The 20,943-nt window shown below is 40.8% G+C and overlaps 1 protein-coding gene and 1 long non-coding RNA gene across 3 annotated transcripts in view; one reads left to right on the top strand and one right to left on the bottom strand.

Moving 5' to 3' along the window:
• Positions 1–18,512, bottom strand: part of LOC309335142 — a 30,378-nt gene extending 11,866 nt beyond the window's left edge. The window contains exons 1-2 of the long non-coding RNA XR_014153390.1: positions 18,368–18,512; positions 12,964–13,109 (exon numbers count right to left, since the gene is read on the bottom strand). This is a non-coding gene — a long non-coding RNA (uncharacterized lncRNA). The remainder of the gene's footprint in view (positions 1–12,963; positions 13,110–18,367) is intronic.
• The window catches only part of RPTOR (regulatory associated protein of MTOR complex 1), a 328,366-nt gene that overhangs the window by 62,101 nt on the left and 245,322 nt on the right, over positions 1–20,943 (top strand). The window lies entirely within an intron of this gene.

Below are 20,943 nucleotides of genomic sequence, written 5' to 3'. Positions count from 1 at the left end.
GCGGCCTATAAGCTAGAAGCGTGTGTGCATGTGTATTTGGAGCACTGTGGAAGTGGCTGTAAGTGCTTTTCTCGTCATTAAAGAGTTAACTATCAGAAGTGTTCCTTCCATGGCTAGATAGGGCCAGTTCAAAACTGTGTTGCTTATTCTCTGTAATGCGGCTCCAGTTCATACTTTGAGTGATGGGAGGTGCTAAGCATGGTAGAAGTCTTCCCTATCCATCATGCTGGGAGCTTTCACTTACTGAGACCTATGAATGCCCTGTTATGTAGATACCTCCTTTACATGTTTCTAACCTTCTATATGCTTTTAAGGTGGAGAAATTGAGCAAATGAGGTATTGGTGGAATAGGATACAGAGGGCATAGTTGGGGCCATCATACTGTTATTAAAAGCATTGCCAAACCTTAATTTTTGAACCTGGTCATAGAGTTGAAATGGGAGAAAGTAAAACAACTTAATTCTTAGTATAGGAGTGAAGGTATTCGGGAGTATGTGTTACACTGTGTTTTTAGATGTGTAAACAGATCAAGGCTAATAGGATTCAGGCTTTCATTTTCTGCTGACAAGTTTTGTGGAACTTGATACAGTTAACTTCTTATGCATAAAAACCTTTTGGAAAAGCTTCCAGCTTGGCAAATGTGTTCAATTTCATACAGTTATACTTGCAAATTTTAAAATAATGTGTTTCTCAGCCAGTGTCATTTGAAGTGATCTTCTCTCTCGAACTAGAATCTATTGCGAACATTCCAGATGTTCCCACCTTCAATCCTTGGTATCTCCAGGTAAAGCTGGGAAAGACTTGTGTCCGATAGCCTGAACTGCCACCTACCAGTCTGTGTAGACAATATTGGACTAGTTCAGTGAATGGTCTGACTCTGACAGCATCCTTTGCTTTCACCAACTGAGAGCTGGTTTAGCAAAGTACAGTCATACCTCGGGTTGAATATGCTTCATGTTGAGCGCGTTCGAGTTGCGCTCCACGGCAACCTGGAAGTAACGGAGTGTGTTACTTCCGGGATTTGCCACTCGCACATGCGCAGACGCTCAAAATGATGTCACGCGCATGCGCGGAAGCGGCGAAAAGCGACATGCGCGTGCGCAGACGTGCCGTTGCTAGTTTGCTTCTGGATGCGAACAGGGGTCTGGAACGGATCCTGTTCGCATCTCGAGGTACCACTGTACTGAATCACAAGAGCTGTTAGCAGGGAGGTCCCTGATTTAAATCTTGCTCTGCCCTGAGTTCACTTGGTGGGCTTAGACAAGCCACAGTTCCCTAAGTCTCAGTCACCCTAGCTGTGAAAGCTAGGTAAGAAATTTCTATCTTGACAAGGTTGTTGCAGAGATTATGCGTGTGAAGCACTTTAAACAGGTGAAATGTGCTATCTAAATGCTAAGTAGCATTGTAACTCCCTGTTTCTATGAAACTCCAGTGTGTCCTATAATATTTATAAACTTGCATTGTCGCCTGCACCATGGCTCAGTGGAAATGCTTATGCATTTATCCATCAAGATATCTTCTTTGTTCCCATCTCACCAATGTTTTCTTAATATCTGAAGTAATTGAGATTTTCTTTTTTGCTTGAAGCATCTACTGTATATTGAAAAGTCACTTCCCTCCCCTTTCCGCATGTTGTCTTCTCTTGATGCTGTTGTACTCCTTATTAGATATCGGTGTGGACTTTGATATGGTTTCTGAAGTTTTGCTCTCTTGCATTTCCCCTCTCCTTCCTAATTAAGTGGTGTACTGCCTACTGTACATCAAAGGCTGAGCATTTCCTAAAGAGTAACTAGTTAAGCATGAAAGCTAATTGAACACATGACCTAATTATTGGATAGTCTCCAAGCCATTGCTTTTCCTTTATTTCTGCAGGGTTTTTGCTTTTAAAGCTATAGCAAATGCTAATTACTGTTGTAAAAGAAAGGGGGAAATTTGCTGGGGGAAATGTTTCCACCAGCCTAATATTCATGGTTTGGAAATGAAATGGCTTTCTTTTCAGAGGTTTTCAGCATATACCTCCATTCTAATAACTCTCTCCCAAGGTTGACGTTTTGAATTTAGTACATGTTAGATTAAAAACTTTCAGTGCAAGGCTTGGGCCAAGCTCAGCAATTTCCCATATTGGATCACAAGTTTCCTAGTGAAATTTAAAGCTCCCAATATTTGAACTTTCAGTATTCAATCACACACGTATTCAAAAGACTCGTACTAGCTTTCAAAAACACAAGAACTAGCCTTAGTAAATGCACCACTTCTCTATCCCATTTAAATCAGTGCACCATTTCTATGTCTGTCCACTATTAAGTGTTTAATACCAAATGAACAATTTAGAGTTTGATTCCTGCCGCATGAGGATGTAGCAGCATGGAGCACTTGCTATGAGTCCCAGTGGAGCTCTCCTCCTCCTGCCTTAGCATGGCAGTGCAGGATGTGTGCATGTATCAACCATTACCCCAAATTTTGTGGCCCCACTCTGCCTTCTAGCTCCAGTTAGAATTTCATTTAACCCTGAAGCTCTAATCAGATTCTGTCCTATGCTCTTGATTGGAAAGCAAGGACTGGGTTGGATGGAAAATGGAAGTTCAACATTCCATTCTGGCTAATGACTAGCATGATGTGCAAATGTGCCAGCAAGGTTATAGTACAGAAAAGAGCTCCACTGGGGCCTTTGGGTATCTATCTGGTTGTGTGCAGCTAATTCTTTGAAGCGGGAAGGAGATCTGTGCTCCCCACTCCCTTCTGGAGCGGATGGGAAGAGATTGGAAGGTTTCACTTCTAATTCCAAACAATGGCGTAGCATTGTTGTGGGAGTTGGTTCCAAGCACATGGGACAGTAACATGGAAAGAACAGTCCCTTGATGGAAAGTGGTGGAGCTGGAGGAGTGAAGGCCTTGGATAGGCATATCTTGAGGTATAAGAGTGGAGAGATAAAGGAGAGGGGAAAGGTATGGAGGGTTTTGAAGATTAAGTACAGTGGTACCTCTAGTTACAAATTTAACTCGTTCTGGAGGTCTTTTCTTAACCTGAAACTGTTCTTAACCTGAGGCGTGCTTTCATTAATGGGGTCTCTTGCTGGCCCACGATTTCTGTTCTCATCCTGGGGCAAAGTTCTGAACTCAAGGTAACTCTTCGAGGTTAGTGGAGTTTGTAACCTGAAGCGTTTGTAACCTGAGGCATTTGTAACTCGAGGTACCAGTGTACTGGATCTGGGAGCAGACAGGAAGCTAGTGTAGAGATTTACCACAAAAATCTATGATTGCTGCTGGCCTATAGTGTATGGCTTTAAAAGTGGATTAAACAAACTCATGGAGAACAGGCAGAAAAAATGGCGAAGGCGGCTTGTTTACTGGAAGCCAAATCATGGGATGAAGCGATGCAGTGACTTTTTGAAACTGTGGGATAGCAGCTTCTCCCGAGACATGATGAGAACCACCAACAGTTGCAGAAATAAAGGATACAATACTATATATGGATGGGGAAACATGGAAATAATTGTCACATGCAGGAAAGAATAAGGATTACAGCTAAAGTTCCTCACTTGAAACGTTATAAATTACTGACCAACACGAATTGAAATCACAAGATGGTAGCTGTTATATAAGGGATTCTTATGTCTGAATGGAATGGAATGGAAATTATTCAAATTTTGGAATGCAGAAAAAATGTAGAAGAATGAACTAATCAACTATAGCATGTGAAGGGGCCAGTTTAATTAAATTGTATAATTTGACATTTGAATAATTGGCATTAATAATAATAATAATAATAATAATAATAATAATTGAATAAAATTGGTATTGTTATAATGAGGTGGTTATTGGAACATATCGGAAAATCTCTCTCATATATATATATATATATATATATATATATATATATGCGCGCTTTTTTGATGGTGATGAGCCAGGATAGCTAAATGGAACACACACACACAATTCAATGGCAAGATCTTAATATACTGATATTTTTAGTACTATTTCTCTGGTACTATTTATAATTCTTAACGAAGTTAGCTGAAGCAGGGTTTCTCCCCCCTGCACGGTAATATAGTGAGGTGCTTCCAGTAACATTGGAGTTGTTATAAGAGAGAACATTTAGAGAGCATTGCTGTGTTTACATTTGTGTTTTCTCATTTGTGAAAAAGAAAGTACATGCTAGATGGGGGTGAGGGACACACACACAAACTAAAATGTTGAATGTGCACTGAGCAGCACTGCTTAAAATGTAGAACTAGAAATCTTGCAATATAGGCATGCTTCCATAATCAAAAAAGGAAAGCATTTCTGGAGGGTTTATTGGAAAGAGCTGGACAAGAGTGAAATATAGCCATTGGGCTGTTGTGTGCTGTTTTTCATGCATTCTACAGCAATGATATGACATCTTAGAACCAAACCAAGAAACTTGCAAAATCATTTTAATGGGAAAATCCTCTTGGTTTTGCTGTCCTGCTGACAAATGCAAGCACTGCAGGCAAAGTGACCTTGAGATGGAAGAATCTGGGGCAAAGAGGAAGTTGGTGCCAAAGTCTAAAAGGACAGAGTGACCAATAACCACAAGTCATTGTTCTCCAGGCTCAAAAGGAGTTTTGTTTGGGGTTAGCTTTTCTGGTTTAAAGAATTGAGTATTCTTGTTATAATTTGGGAGGCAAGCATAATAGCATTTAAAAGGCACTTTAACGTAAACCACTAAAGTAGTTATTGGATACTCAGAACTGACCCATCTATATCTTGCAGGTGCTTTCCCTTTGGATAAAACAGCTGAATCATTACAGTGCTGAGGTTTTGAAATTCTCCAGAGTTATTTCTTAATAAAAGCTGAGGTCAAAATTGCATATATAGTACAGGCAACAGTTTAATATTTGTTGTCCAGCTGCTGGAAACCAAGGGGGGGGGGGAGAATGCTTTTGTTCTTGTGTTCTTCTTGCTGGTTTCCCACAGGCATCTAGTTGGCCACTGTGAGAACAGGATGCCAGATGAGATGTTTTCTTCAACCATTTAGGCTACACACAATTACATTTGCTTTCTGGGCTAGTCTATGGGTGTCTTCAGGCCTCTGACAGCTTAGCTGGCATGTGGGTATGTGGGACATGTTTATTCTAAGAACAACTTCCAGAGACATATTAGTTTACTGCAGCAGAAGCAAAGAGTCTTGAAGCACCTTGAGGACTAGCAAATTTATTATGATGCTGTATAAGGTTTCAGGGAGCACAGTTCATTTCACCAGATACATTGGCTGAAGTGGACTCTAGTCCACAAATGCTTAAACCATAACAACTATGTTTTGTCTTTAATGTACTTCAAGTAGTCATTCTTAAAGTTCTTTTAGTTTTTTTTTTTATCCAGGGTAAGCACAATAGGTTCCGCCATGCTTTCTTGCAATAGCAATCAAGTAGTTTATTGTTGTTTTTTAAACTATAAAGCCCTAAAGAGTGGATTGTCTTCAGAGAAGGCATAATCAGGCTAGAGTAACTGTTATTTATTGTACAGCACTGTCTTCTGTCATAAAATTTGGTAATGTAAATCGCAGTTTCCACTATGTACATGAAATACCGTATTTTTCGCTCCATAGGACGCTCCTGACCAAAAGACGCACAAAGTTTTTAGAGGAGGAAAACAAGGGGGGGGAATCTGACTCAAATGTTGTACTAAGCTATTTAAAACAGCAAAGTGTGTGGCTCCTGTCCACTTTGCTGCTTTAAAGCGAGCCACGGTATATAATGAAGAGAATGGAAAAAGGACAGACATTCCATTATAATGCAGCTGTTTTCATTATCACTGGGAAGTCAGTATTGGCAGCAGTCACAAAAACTAAAATTTGAGCATTTTACTATTATTAATCAAGAATATTAATATCCAGGGAGAGAAACCAGGGCTGTGCAAATGAGAAGTGTTTGGAGTATGGAGGAACGGCAAAGAGATCACATGATTGCGCTCCAGTTCCTAAATCTCTGAAGTTTTCTCAAAACAGGCATGGTTGTTTCGAAAGGAAGATTCAAAATGGAGTGACTGAGACGCACAGAGGAGGAAAAGAGGGCAGATAAATAGCTTCCATTCAATACCAACACAATGTTTTTGGTTTAGTATAGGTGGACTGTACTTGTAAGAATTTGTATAATGAATTATAGATTTGGAGTGGAATATCAGTGCCTCTTTTCAGCAATAAAGATCAGCTGCTAGAAACATGGTCCACACACAAACACACAGGATGTTTGGTTATAGTTGTGCAGTTTAAACTGTTCCTGAGCCAGATGCCTGCTCAGTTTTAGCTGAGCTCACTATTACTGGTTTGTGGAGATGCTTTGCATGTATTTATGACTATTTCTGCAAAACTGCTACTTGAAGAAATCCCCAAACTTAATATTTTTAAACTTCAAATGAAGCTCAGAATCCAGTTAGGCAATCCTCTGCAGTTGAATTAGGAGGCACTGAGAGACAGCAATTTGCTGCTCCCCACCCCCACCCCCACCAGGCATCCCAGGAGCGCAGGGCAAAGAGCACCCCAGGAGCACACAGCCTTCCCTCTGCTTGCAAACCTGTCGGGGCTTTAAGGGAAAGCAAAGACTGTAGGCAGAGCAGTGTGGCTCCCCACCCCCCACTCCCAAAAAGCACCCCAGGAGCGTGGGGCAAAGGCACACAGCCTTCCTGCTGCTTGCAAACGTTGCTGGGGCTTCAGGGGAAAGCGGAGGCTGCTGGCAGAGCACCGTGGCTCCTCCCCCCACCCCTAAAGTGCAGCCCAGGAGTGCAGGGCAACAGCGATTTGGCTCCAGGGACCACACATTTGCTCCATAAGACGCACAGACTTTCCCCCTTACTTTTTAGGAGGGAAAAAATGCGTCCTATGGAGCGAAAAATACGGTACTCATTTCTACTGGTCTTGAGATCTGTTTTTGTTGACCAAAGGTTGATTTAAATGTGTAAGTGGGAGGCTGCTGAGTTAAGGACCTAAGATTTCATTGTAATAAATTGCCTCATTATAAAGCTGCTAATGTGTTGTTTTTAGTGGTCAGGGACAGTGATGGATTGATATCCAATCAAGATTTTCAGCTGAGAGGGCATATCTGTGTGGTTCTGCACTCTGCACTTGTGAAGACATGTGGAAAGGCTTAATATCAGAAGAATGTAGTGAAAGGGTTAAGTAGTTTAAATCTGATCCACATTTTCCTGTAATTATACTCCAGCCTCTAGTGTTTTAAAACACTTTTGCTTTGTGGCAAAAGAAGGTCTCAAAGCAAACTGGGTGAAATATGTTCCAGTTACAGATGGGTAGCTGTGTTGGTCTGCCATAGTCAAAACAAAATAAAAAAATTCCTTCCAGTAGCACCTTAAAGACCAACTAAGTTAGTTCTAGGTATGAGCTTTCGTGTGCATGCACACTTCTTCAGATGAAGAAGAAGTATCTGAAGAAGTATCTGAAGAAGTATCTGAAGAAGTGTGCATGCACACGAAAGCTCATACCTAGAACTAACTTAGTTGGTCTTTAAGGTGCTACTGGAAGGAATTTTTTAATTTTGTTTTGGGTGAAATATGTATTTGGTGTGGAGCTACTCTGACTGTGACTTGTGTGTGTAATAGCCAACTAGGGTAAATGAAGCTGAATACTACTCAAATAGGAATGGGCACTAGAAGCACTAGAAGCTGTTTGTTTCTTTGATGCTATGAAAAATCCCACCTAGGTGTGCAGCTGATTCTTGTATGTGTTTATTCAGAAATTAAGCCCCACTCAGCACAAGGGATTTTCTCCCCAGAAAATGTGCATGCTTTTCCTTTCTACTGTGGTTTAGAGCACTGGTCTTCAACAGATGGGCTGAGATCCGTTAGTGGGTTATGGGTGTATTACAAGAGGAGCAGTACCAACATGCAAATATATGGCAAAACATTAAGCAATGGACCCCCAAATTCATGTTTGGGTCCTGGGTCTGAATAGGTTGAATATACCTTTTTTAGAGAACTGATGAGCTCACTTAACCCAACCCTTACCCTAGAACTTGCCAAGTTGTTGCAACTGAGCCATTTATGACCAATGTCTATTCAGCTTTCCCCCAAAAGTCCTCTATAACCTTCTAGGATAATGTACATTTTGAGAATTATGAAAGCTGACCTAAAATTCTGCTATGTTACTCATACCTTGTGATTGATTGATTGATTGATTGATTGATTGATTGATTTCAACAATTTATATACCACTTAACTGCAGTAATCTGTATGTGGTATACAGAAAATACAATATAGAAAAAGTAAAAATCTGTTAAAACTATATGATCAAACTTCAGTTAGAATGCTTGCTGGAGGGAAAACAATCTTCAGTAGGCTGCAGAAATTGGGGGCCTGTCTGACCTCACCTAGAAGGGAATTCTGTTACATTGGGCCCAATACTGAATGTAGCCCCCCCCCCCAATCTCGTCTGAACTGGTGTTACACAGAGTATCCGAGGGATAGGAGGGAGAGAGCCATGTCAGGTCAAATCCTTAGTCACTAAAGGCTTTAAAAATTGATTGCATTAATAGCTGTTGCTATGTTTCCATCCACTGAATTCTTTTAGCACATTGAAAGTATAGTTTATCAGGCTCTGCTATCTTGGATTCCTTTCAAACCTCCAGTAACATTAGTCACCACTTTTGTGTACTGACCTCTGAAGTCTTACCTAATGTTTATGCTGATTTCTACTAATCTAATTGAGAAAATGGAAGCAAGTTTGAATTATTCAGCTTCCTTTGCTTTAATAGCTAGTGAGACCCACAGTTTCCTCTGTTACCCTCTTTTGTGTTTGGGGGGGGGGTATATTTGAAGAATATAATTCACCCCCTCTCCTGTCGCCACCACCAGATTTGTTTCTTTAAATTTGTTGTTTTATTCCGACATCAGTAATGTGCTTTTGTCTTTAAAATTCACCCAGCCTTGCCATTCTTTCTTCTGCAGTATTGCCATGTATGAGCACTGGCTGCCCACTTCTTGCTGAGCCAGGTTCAGATTCCTTGTACTAATTTGCAAAGCCCTAAGAAACTTAGGTCTAGGGCACCCCAGGACTGCCTAAACCAGGAGTCAGCAAACTTTTCCAGCAGGGGGCTGGTCCACTGTCCCTCTGACCTTGTGGGGAGCTGGATTATTTTGGGGGAAAGAATGAACGAATTCCTATGCCTCACAAATAACCCAGAGATGCATTTTAAATAAAAGGACACATTCTATTCATGTAAAAACACACTGATTCCCGGACCGTCCGTGGGCCGGATTTAGAAGACAATTCGGCCGGATCCGGCCCCCGGGCCTTAGTTTGCCTACCCATGGCCTAAACCCTTCTATCCCAGCCTCACCACTGAGCTCATCTGCAGGATTTTCATTGGTTGTCCCCTGAGCTGGCAAGGCTTATTTGACATCAATGCGAAGTAGAGCCTTTAGTGTAATTGGCCCAGTTCTGTGGAATGCTCTGCCAATTGAGGATCAGCAGACACCTTTAAACACCTGCTAAAAACATTTCCATTCTGGCAAACTTTCCATAATAATTAGTTGAGGGTCTCTGGTTTTTATTTTTATTTTTATTGAAATAATTTGTATTGGGTTTTCAAGAATAAGTAAATACATAAGCAGAGGAAGTTATCTGTTCAATAAAGTACGTTGATACAACTGCAATGCATCATTTATACTTCCTTCACTCAGCAAACAAACATATACAGATAAACCACTATAGCAAATAAACAAATAAAATAATTGAAACAAAACTAGACCCCCTTCCTCCCCCTGCTACCAACAGATCCTTTGAAAGCCCTGTTACTCCTCAGCAGATAAGTGTGGCAAAGAAATATCATATCACTCTCCTACAAAGTAATCATTCTTTGCTTGTCTCCTAATTACTTTCCATTTATTTGTACATTTTCCCATTATAGCTAACCTCAAGACCCTCCCATACAACTCTGAGTTTTTATTTGTATGTGTTTTTAGTATATAGAGATAATGTAAAATGCTTTGATATTTTATATGCTATAGTGGTATATAAATATTTTTATCATTTTTGCATTTTACAGATTGCTAACACAGCTATTGTGGAATTTCTAGCATTGATGATAAGGTGCATTTTTGAAGCAAATTCTAATTAGAAGTGTTCCTTGGTGGGGGCTGGTCCATCCTGCAGTCTAAGGAGGAAAAAATGACTCCCTGGTGAGCTATGTGTCTGCATCAAGCTGCATGCAGTCTCACAGCCTGAACTGAATCTACAGTACTGATGAGTTTACATTCAGGAAATGAGGAGCCACATGTAGCCTGAAACTTTAAAGAGCTCTTAAAATAGAAAAATAAAAGAGGAAGGGTAAAATGTCACAGCTGCGTGGCAATTATGCAGTGTACTGACTAAGAAGGTTTTAAAGTTGTGTCCTGGTATGTACTTAAAATCCTGTTACGGTGTTTCATGTTATATATCCCTCCAATGGTCCCAAATGTCTTAGGAACTAGAGAATAATGAGACAGGAGAAGTAGATTCTGTAGTTTGTCCCCCTTCCCCTGCTTGCTTGCTTGATTAAAAAGAAAGAAAGAAATATATTTATTGTGTCAGGCCTTGAAAAATTGCTTTGCTTACCAGAAGCAGAAAGGCAGAATTTGAGGGAAGCTAAGGAGAAAGATGCAGAATCTGTTAGCTGAAGCCATACCACAGTAAACCTGGCAATAGCCCCTGACAATTCTGCATGTGATAAGGATTTTACAAACATGAATGGAATTATATAACATAATGTATTGCTTTGCTCCTTTGTTCTTCCATATCACAAAAAGACAGAAAAATAGTTGCTATGAAAAGAGAAATTTATCATATTTGGGATGAGGATTATTGGAAGTGCCTTATTGCATGTACCATCCAGGTAACATCAATTTGTACTTTTGAATCTGAGTAAGATAAAGCAATTTATTTTTCTGCAGTCACATATGCTTTATGTCCATTTCCCACCTGCAAATGGCAGTAAATAAGAGCTCAGTTTGAATTGTTTGCTCTCCTAATAAGAATTTGTAGGTGATGCCTATATTAACACATCACATTGCTGATGTTCACAGATATCATGACTGAGACTTGGAAGTAAACTGATTAAATTTTAAGTCTCTTGGTGCTGAGTTACTTGGTACACACTGCCTATTGACTTACTACCTCTTTAGCCCAATTGATCTTTTGGCCTTGATAAAACGTTAGCATGGTCTTGCCTAGAAATTACTCTGTATTCACATATATTCAAATTTCAGGCCATATATGGCTTCAAAAAATCTGGTGTGGTAATCTTTCATTCAGCAAGAAAAAAATGGACTTATAGGTAGCACAATTTTGGGGGGACCTACAAGCTTTCCCCTATTGTTGCAGGTTCCTGCAGGAATATCCTTTGCTCATAGAGGGAGAAATTTATCATGTCAAGCAATCGCTTCAGACATGGATTCAGAGGTCCTTTGTATGGGCATCAACCCGGGTCTTAATGAACTTTCCTTAACCTTTTCTATGTTGCAAATATGGCTTGTGAACTAAATAAATGGTTTTCAGCCGTGCTATCAAATTTAGACCCTGAATTCTTGAGATACAGGAATTGCAGCGTCTTTCAAGATAGAGCAGATGAATTCTTAACTCAGTAACTGCTATCAGAAGTTTTGTTTTTTTTTTAATAAGGTTAGGGTATTACATTAAATACTAAAAGATGATATAGCCAAAAAGCTATGTGTGCTGCCCTCCATATAGATTACTTATTGTTTCCCATCGAATTTTGCAACAGTAATAGGCTGTCTCTTCAGTCCTTCACGTGTCTTTAGCATTACATGTAAGCAAGTTCATGGACTGCCACACATGTGAATGAATGAGATTTTGGAGGAGGGGTGGAACATTTTGCCCCTTCCGCTGCACCCAGCACAGGTTTCATGCCCAGCAGAGAAATGCAGCTTCAGTCTGTCATCTGCCATCCCCCAGCTATAACTTTTGTGAGCTCATCTACAAGCCTGATTTAATGAAGCATGTCATAACTGTAATATCCAAATCACTGTAGAGTAGCCAGCACTTTATTCATTTTTCTGTTGGTGGGAAAGGGCAGTTGTATGGGTCTTAAGGTGTTTCCGAGTCAATAGCCAAATACAATTGGTACAAATATTCAGTTTGATTGTATAGTGAAGTGGAAGCAAGTTCCTTTAGTGTTCTTTGGAACAATAACTTAAAAGTAGTGAGTTAATGAGAACTGGCTCTTATAGTCAATCACAAGATGCTATAAAGCAAGATTGGTCCGATTGATGAGTGTTCCCTATACTTTAAAATAGTGCATTAATGACTTGGATTTTTTAATGGAAGTTTGAGTAGCCAGAATTGTCTTAGTAGGTATCTGAATTTGGTTACTAAATTATCCTCACATTCATAGACAAAGTCATCCAAAAAACATCCCAAATTACTTCTGTGAAGGTTATGGGGTAAACTTTTGGTAGAGGTTTGGCTGAAATTGTAGAATTTGCTATGGCTTGCTATGGACTAGGAGTATTTAAAACCTCATAGATAGTGTAACATTTGTATGCCCATGGGTCAATTGAAATGTCTATTTGAAACAAAGAAGGAAAAATAGACAATGGGAGAAAACAAAACATCAGAGGAGGCAACAATGTGAGGCAAGGAAGGAGTCCTTTGAAGATGTTCAAATAAATTTGTTGTGATGCACAATGTTTGAAGGGACAGCTATAAAAGCAAGCATTTAACAGTTCTTTTAAACAAAAACTTAAAATTTATTCCATTATAACAGATGGTTATCATTTATACTAATCTTTGTATTAATATTACAGATTAAATCAGTAACATTTTTTCCAAAGTAAAGGTTACAAATCCTAAAGATTATCAAGACCACACAGGGGGGAAATGCATAGTACCACATTTAATTTATACCTTGGATTATATAGAACATTCTTTTTCTATTTCTGGGAACACCAGACACCATGCCATGTAACAAATTGCATTTGAAAACTACAGCTTCCTGACCTTCAAAAGTAGTTTGACGTTTGTGATGTTTGAGAAATGGAAGCAGACTGACTCATGAGTCCTGGCAAGATGGAGGCACTGTGGGTGAGCGATTCCCAAGTCCAGATAATTGATCAGCTGCTTGCTTTCGTTGGGGTCTTGTTCTCCTGAAAGAACAGGTTTGTAGACTGAGTGCACCTGGATGCATCTTTGTCACAGGTGATATCAGTGTCTAGAAGTGCCCTTTACCAGTTTTGACTGGTTAATACAACTATGGAGGTTCTCTGGATTAGCTTAACCTGGCCAGCTATTTATTGTCCATCTACTGGTAAGCTCCGCATTGAATTCTGCACTCTTATTTGGGATTGTCCTAGAGATGACCTGGAAGCTGCAGGTAGTGCACAGTGTGGTGACTTGCATGCTCACTGTGGCAGAATATCACCATTATTTTATGTTGCTTTTGAAAGACTTGTGCTCGCTGTCGAACAGAAATGTTTGTAAGAAAAGCTATCCCAGTAAACTTGTTCCCTTCCAATCGGGATTCAGGCCTCACCATGGGACTGAAACTGCCTTGGTCGCGCTGGTTGATGATCTCCAGCGGGCTAGGGACAAAGGTGAGAGCTGTTTCCTAGTTCTGCTGGATCTCTCAGCGGCCTTTGACACCATTGACCATAACATCCTTCTGGACCGTCTAGAGGGGCTGGGAGCTGGGGGCACTGTTATACGGTGGTTCCGCTCCTTTCTCCTGGGCCGTGTCCAGAAAGTGGTGGTGGGGGATGAGTGTTCAGACCCCTGGGTTCTCACTTGTGGGGTGCCTCAGGGTTCCGTCCTCTCCCCCATGCTTTTTAATATCTATATGAAGCTGCTGGGAGAGATCATCAGGGGGTTTGGGCTGGGTGTTCATCAGTATGCAGATGACACCCAGTTCTACCTCTCCTTTAAATCAGAACCAGTGAAGGCGGTGAAGGTCCTGTGTGAGTGCCTGGAGGCTGTTGGAGGATGGATGGCGGCTAACAGATTGAGATTGAATCCTGACAAGACAGAAGTACTGTTTTTGGGGGACAGGGGACGGGTGGGTGTGGGGGATTCCCTGGTCCTGAATGGGGTAACTGTGCCCCTGAGGGACCAGGTGCGCAGCCTGGGAGTCATTTTGGACTCACAGCTGTCCATGGAGGCACAGGTTAATTCTGTGTCCAGGGCAGCTGTCTACCAGCTCCACCTGGTACGCAGGCAAAGACTCTACCTGCCCGCGGACTGTCTTGCCAGAGTGGTGCATGCTCTAGTTATCTCCCGCTTGGGCTACTGCAACGTGCTCTACGTGGGGCTACCTTTGAAGGTAACCCGGAAACTGCAATTAATCCAGAATGCGGCAGCTAGACTGGTGACTGGGAGTGGCTGCCGGGACCACATAACACTGGTTCTGAGAGATCTGCATTGGCTCCCAGTACGTTTCCGAGCACAATTCAAAGTGTTGGTGCTGACCTTTAAAGCCCTAAACGGCCTTGATCCTGTATACCTGAAGGAGTGTCTCCACCCCCATCGTTCAGTCCGGACACTGAGATCCAGTGCCAAGGGCCTTCTGGCGGTTCCCTCATTGCGAGAAGTAAGGTTACAGGGAACCAGGCAGAGGGCCTTCTCGGTAGTGGCGCCTGCCCTGTGGAACGCCCTCCCAGCAGATGTCAAAGCAATAAACAACTATTTTACTTTTAAAAGACAACTGAAGGCAGCCCTCTTTAGGGAAGTTTTTAATGTCTGATGCTGTACTGTTTTTAATATTCAGTTGGAAGCCGCCCAGAGTGGCTGGGGAAACCCAGCCAGATGGGCGGGGTATAAATATATTATTATTATTATTATTATTATTATTATTATTATTATTATTATTATTATTATTAGCTAGAAAAAGCACGTGTTTCTAGGAACGGTTTTATAATGCCGTAGTAAAGAATCAACCCTTTAAAAGAGAGATTCAGTTGACTAGTTACCTTTTGTTCTTTTACTTTCTCTTGAGCCAGTGTTGATTAAGTATATACATGTCATGACTAAGCAGTGAGGGGAAGGTCATGGAACTATATTTGATTCTGCTGTGCAAACACCTTTACTATTTCTCCTACGTATTGTGGTATAATCAACGTTTCTGGGTTAGAGAATATATCCTTACAACAAAAGTGCCTCCTTGCCTGCTTCTGTTCTATAACCATGATGTTCTGTGTGCCTAGTGAAGGGGAAAAATCCAAAGCATTTACTGTATTTCCATTGCTCCTTCTAATTTTCACTCTCTTGGATAATTAGCTTGAACTCATTTAAGCAAGATTTCCCTCTGGCTTTGGAGTCTCTGAAGGGGTGATCTAAAGAGAATTCACAGCCATACAGAAAAAGAAACTTGGTTTATTCCGTACAAATGTAGATTAATTTAAACTGTAATGTGAGATGATTGGAAGTTATAACAAGTAGTAAATTTGCCTGCCTCATCCCTCAGGCACCTACAGTTTAACTCTATAATCTGGCTTAGCTACACATCTCAGTTAAACATGCAAGAAGGCATGAAACAATTTATGATTATTACCTGTATCAGTAGTATTAAAGGATAATTGTCTCCCTTAAATTAATAAGAACTTGCTACTTATAGATTGTATAAAGCTTTTTTGAAGTTCCACTTGCTTGAATTGTGTTAATACTTCTGGACTTGCATATCCAATTCTCCCTTCCCCCATTACTAAATTTAGAACTTAGTTCCATGTTTAGTCTCTTTCTGGAATGCTTTGGTATTGCACATAATTACTAATAGTATAATATTTATCTGTGTATGTTATTTCTAAACTGGCAATTATAGCACTTCTAATGCTGAGCTATAATTGCTGTTTCTGCATCAGAATTCATAATAGGCTCTCTAGTCAAATGGCAACATACCAGGCACAGTATTAAATTGTCTAATGTAGAGCATTTTCTATAAAGATTTATTTCTATTTTTGTGCCCCATTAACTATTTATTTCAGCCCTATGAAATTATATAGTGAGAATAATGACACTTTCCAAGAGCTGTTAGAAAGCACTAATAATATAAACTCATGAAAATGTGAATGAAATATTACTTAAATGTTGATGTGTCTCACTGTGGCTACAGCAAGGAAAGTTTTTCTGCTCTTCAGGGAAAGGGTGCTGACTCAAGTTCTACACATTTGTTTTATTATGGGACAACCTGATGACTTGTTTTTACTAAAAGTTACGCATTATGATGAATTATTAGTAATGAAGGGGATGATTGGCCATGCTTAATGATGCTGAAGTGATAGTGGGGAATTTAATTTTTGATGCATATATTAAAAGTTTTTTTCTATAACTAATTGAAGATAAAATATAAGGGGGTATGGTAAAACTGTGTATGAATAACAATCATCATCATCATCATCATCATACCCCGCCCATCTGACTGGGTTCCCCCAGCCACTCTGGGAAGCTCCTAGCAGAAGCGTAAAAACACATCAAACATTGAAACTTCCCTAAACAGGGAGACAGTTGTGTTAGTAATCTGATCCTGTATGGTAAAGCACAAAGCATGTATGCATGAATGCAAGGTGAATTGCTTGTTTGTGGATGTTGACTGTCACCTACATAGCCTGGTAGATAGTGTTGGGAGGAGTCAGAGGTCATGGTGCATGTTGGCACCATTGGCATGGGGAAATCTGTAGCTGTGAGGTCCTGGAAGCAAAATTTAGGTTGCTGGGAAGGATGTTGAAGGCCAGGACCTCCAAGGTAGCTTTCTCTGAAATGCTCCCTGTTCCATGTGCAATCACAGCTTTGTAGTCTCAGTGCATGGATGAGACAATGGTGTCAGGAAGAGGGGTTTGGATATGTTAGGCATTGGGGACATTCTGCATCCTGTGACAAGCCAGGTTTTACTAATGGAATGGGCTCCACTTGAACAAAGATGGAGCCAGACTGTTGGCATTTAAAGTGTTAAAAGGTGGTAGAGCAACTTTTAAACTGATCTTGGGGGGGGGGGAGAGCTGACAGGAGCTGAGGAGGGTCCAGTTTGGAACAAAGTTCTCCTCTGGGATGAGAGTGATAAAACTGATGAAAATTAAAATACGGAAGCGTAGAACTAGGCATGGTGAACGGTGTTAGAAACTGAGATATGAAAGCTAGCAGCTAAATGGCACCTTAAACCTAGGTTATGGGCACAACAATGGAAAGTCTAGGTGCACTTTTTTATAACAAGCATGCAAAGCTGAAAATGAATGAACTGCAGCTAAAATATTATGTTCATTTTTCAAATGGTCTAGTCCTTTCCCTGCCCACCCCTCTAATATTCTTAACAGAGTCTCTTCTCCAGCCTTCAGAGAGTAGCTGGAAGTGGGGAGGCAGAAAAAGGTCCTCCTTTCCTTCCACTCTGCAGTTTTAATCTTAGGCGTAGTACTGTGCCCAGAGCTCAGAAACTGCTTGTGCTAATGATAGTCCCTGTCGCAAAATGTGCCTGGAACAATGGGAGTTCGAACACTGATTGTGAGTACAGGGGTGCAGTGCAGCAATTCAGAGAGGCCACAATCTAAGTGCCAAAGACACTTGAAAAGAGAGACTGTATACAAGTGTTTATATGCTAATGCTAGTAGCTTCTGGGCCAAGATGGATGAACTGGAGTGCTTAGTCTTAGAGGAAGGCATTGATATAGTGGGCATAATAGAAATCTCATAGAATAGAGAGAACTTGTGGGAGACATACTGTACAAGACATTTTAGTCCTTGTAAACAGACATGTGACAACCTTGCTAATGCTCCCTGATAACTGTGGTGGTGGTTTAGTAATTTCCTTTACAAAGCAAAATGAGGTAGAAGTTAAGGACTTAACTTCAGCATGAAAATGCTTAGAATTTTAGTGTAAGTTCCATTGCTTTCACTGGGGCTTACTCTCCAGTGCTTAGAGTTGCAGCCTTCAGAAACCGTTTAAAAATTTAGTAATCTCAGTACATTATTTATTGAAATGCTGCTAAAAACAACAACCCTACAGCAAAGGTCTCAATCCAGCCAAGCTAAGCACCTGCATTAACTTCAGTGGGAGTGTTAAGCTTAAATCTCTTTCCATTGCAATAACTGGAACTTAAAAATGCTTAACAGTTTTGTAGTGTTGAACAGGAATATTTGCAACGTGGTAAAATTTTTAATGCTTCTATAGTGATCTAAAATAGCAGTTATCCTGCCCAATATGCAGGTTTCCTTGTTGTAAAATGATTTAGATTCATGTTAGAATAACATTACTGGCAGAATTTCCAGTTCTAAACCTACGCATGTATTTTAAATTTATAAATGAACAAATCTGTGTGACTTGCAAGTTTTAGTTTTGTATAAATGCTTTTATGGAATCTTGCAGTGAAGCTGCCTTATATTTCAGCAGCTCATTGGTGTGTTTAGCTAGTAATTACATACTCTTTTACCTGGCAGCAGCTTTCCAGAGTCTCGGGCATTATTATTTTTTTGTCGTCCCTGCAGTTCTTTTGAACCGCAGATGTCGGAGACTGAGCCTTGTTCACGTGAAGCTTGTAATCTGTCACAGGGAGCCTTGACTTTTGCTCGATTGGGAGTCACCTCAGTTACAATAGTGACTTTCTCTAAACATTTCCTGGAGCTTTATGGAAGTGAAAGTTCCATCTGCTTTTTTGCCTTATTGCCCAACAATGATTTGGAAATAACTTCTTGGCACAAGAATCCAAATTCAATGAAAATCTTCTTTGGGTTGCGGGATGGGAAACTGACAAAACACAAAATGCTACAGACAATTCATGAGAATAAAGGTTTTCATTACTTTTGCATTGTTTTCTTTTATTTTAGTTGTTCTTTGGGGCCATTCTCCTGTTTCTGGCTAAAGCTTTAGACAGAGGCATGAGGCGCCCCTCCTCTTGGCTAGTTTTTTCTTGTATCCAGCGTAGGTTCCAGTGGTGGGTTAGTTCCTTCTTCCTTCTTCCTCTTTTGAAAACTGTGAAGACCTTCTATTACTTCTCTTTTGTCTTAGCAGTGCCTGACAGGAAAACTCCCCACCCCCAGTGGTGTAATTCACCCAATACAATTCTTGGCTGGCTTTTAACACCGCCTCCCCACAAAGAGCTGTAGCACAGTAAGTCACTTTCAAGGTATGGCACAGCTGTGGGAACAAGGTCTCTTCAACAAATGGCCATGGCCTTTTGCCTCATGTTCCAGTGAATTGTACTCTGTTTGATGAATATTCACAAAGGCAGCATGCAAGGATGGATTCTTGTATAAGCTTTTTGGAAAAGAACCCTGACCACTGAAAGGAACTTCTGCGTTGCCTCCATAAATTGAACAGAATAAGGCATTCAGAGATGCCACCAGTGGTGTCTTTAATCTTGTCTCAGAATGACATGGTACATTAAAGAAGGGTTGATGCACCCAGTGAGTAAATGTTGTATGTCTAAAGAAAATAGTATTGCAAGAAAACCCAGGGCTTGTAGGAGCCAACAAAGGTTTTCCTAGAAGCCTCAATTACAGGTCTGGTGCCAGGGGTTGTCATTGTGGAGCACTTCCTGAGGCCAGTATCCCAAGTGTGGGAACAGCAAGGAAAACTTGCCTTGCCTACCTTTTTGGGTTCAGTGTTGCAGATTGGATCCAAAGAGGGTAATTGAACAGAAAATGAAAACAGTGACAGGTAGGATGTGCATGAGAGGGGCATTGAGAAGCTGGCGTCACTCAAATAATTTGAGTTAAGCAATATAGCCAAAACGTATACAGTGGTACCTCGGGTTGCAGACGCTTCAGGTTACAGACTCCGCTAACCCAGAAATAGTACCTCGGGTTAAGAACTTTGCTTCAGGATGAGAACAGAAATTGTTCTCTGGCGGCCCAGTGGCAGTTGGAGGCCCCATTAGCTAAAGTGGTGCTTCAGGCTAAGAACAGTTTCAGGTTAAGAATGGACCTCCGGAATGAATTAAGTTCTTAACCCGAGGTACCACTGTATTCAGAAGGCTATACCGAAGGGACTCCATGCACACTGCCCAGGCTTGCACCCCAGAGAGGTCAATTTGGTGCTGCTAACATGGCAAAAACAACATGAGAGGTAGCAGTTACAAGTTACGCATCTCAGCAGTCAGAACAGGCGCTGTGATTCTCCAGTGGTTTGACTTCACCCCCGGAAGCGCACTCCACTGTCTCTCAAGACTGATGCCAGCAACAGTACCCAAGTATATGTGTAACACGAGTCTCTCTCTCTCTCTTTGATACGAATCCCTCAGAAGATGCAAGGAAGGCATCCTTAGCACCAAAATATGCTACCTAGGTAATATTCACCTGAGATATTGGATGGGAACCTGGATGTACCTTTGAGTCATATCTCCTGTTGTGAGCTATTCATCATTTCCTGTTTAGTCATTGTGAGCTCAAACTAACACTGTGTTGAGAATTCCTCTCCACCTTTGCATGCTGTGAAAATGGGAAAGCACTTTAAATCATTTTGTGTGGGTGAGAGAAATGCTTAAGAATTTCAGAATATCTCACTGGGAGGCAAGGGGTGCTGGCTGTTCCACCCTTTTCTGTTTTTAAACTTCATTATACTGCTTCCATAAACAGTGGCCATGTGGGCCACCATGTTCTTCCACATTATGCTATGCCATAGCAACATTCAAGTGCTATACATTCCATAAATATCTGTGTGAAATTGTGGGAAGGAGGGAGGGAAGGAATGGCCACTGACCATTACAAGGAACAATGGAGCAATTAATTTTAAAACTAGAAGGAAGAGGGAAAAACAGGCGCTACCACCACACGCTTTCCTTATAAGCCCTCAATAATTTTAAGAGTTTATTTCTGTCACACTAAGAGAATAGGCTGTTTCTGCTTTCCATTCTGTTCCACTGCCCCTCAGAAAAAAGTGTGTGTGTGTTTCAGCTCAGATTTAGTTCATATCCCATTAGTGTACATTTGAAGTTACTTTTTTTTTTTTTTTGCTCTGGCATGCATCAGTTCAAAGAGATCCTTTTGGAGCTCTTTGCAGTGCACTTGA

This window comes from Podarcis erhardii (genome assembly GCF_964252035.2).
Source record: "Podarcis erhardii genome assembly, chromosome: 2".
Lineage (NCBI taxonomy): Eukaryota > Metazoa > Chordata > Lepidosauria > Squamata > Lacertidae > Podarcis > Podarcis erhardii.
Note: the sequence above shows the minus strand (reverse complement) of the source record. Positions and strands in the feature narration are given on the sequence as shown.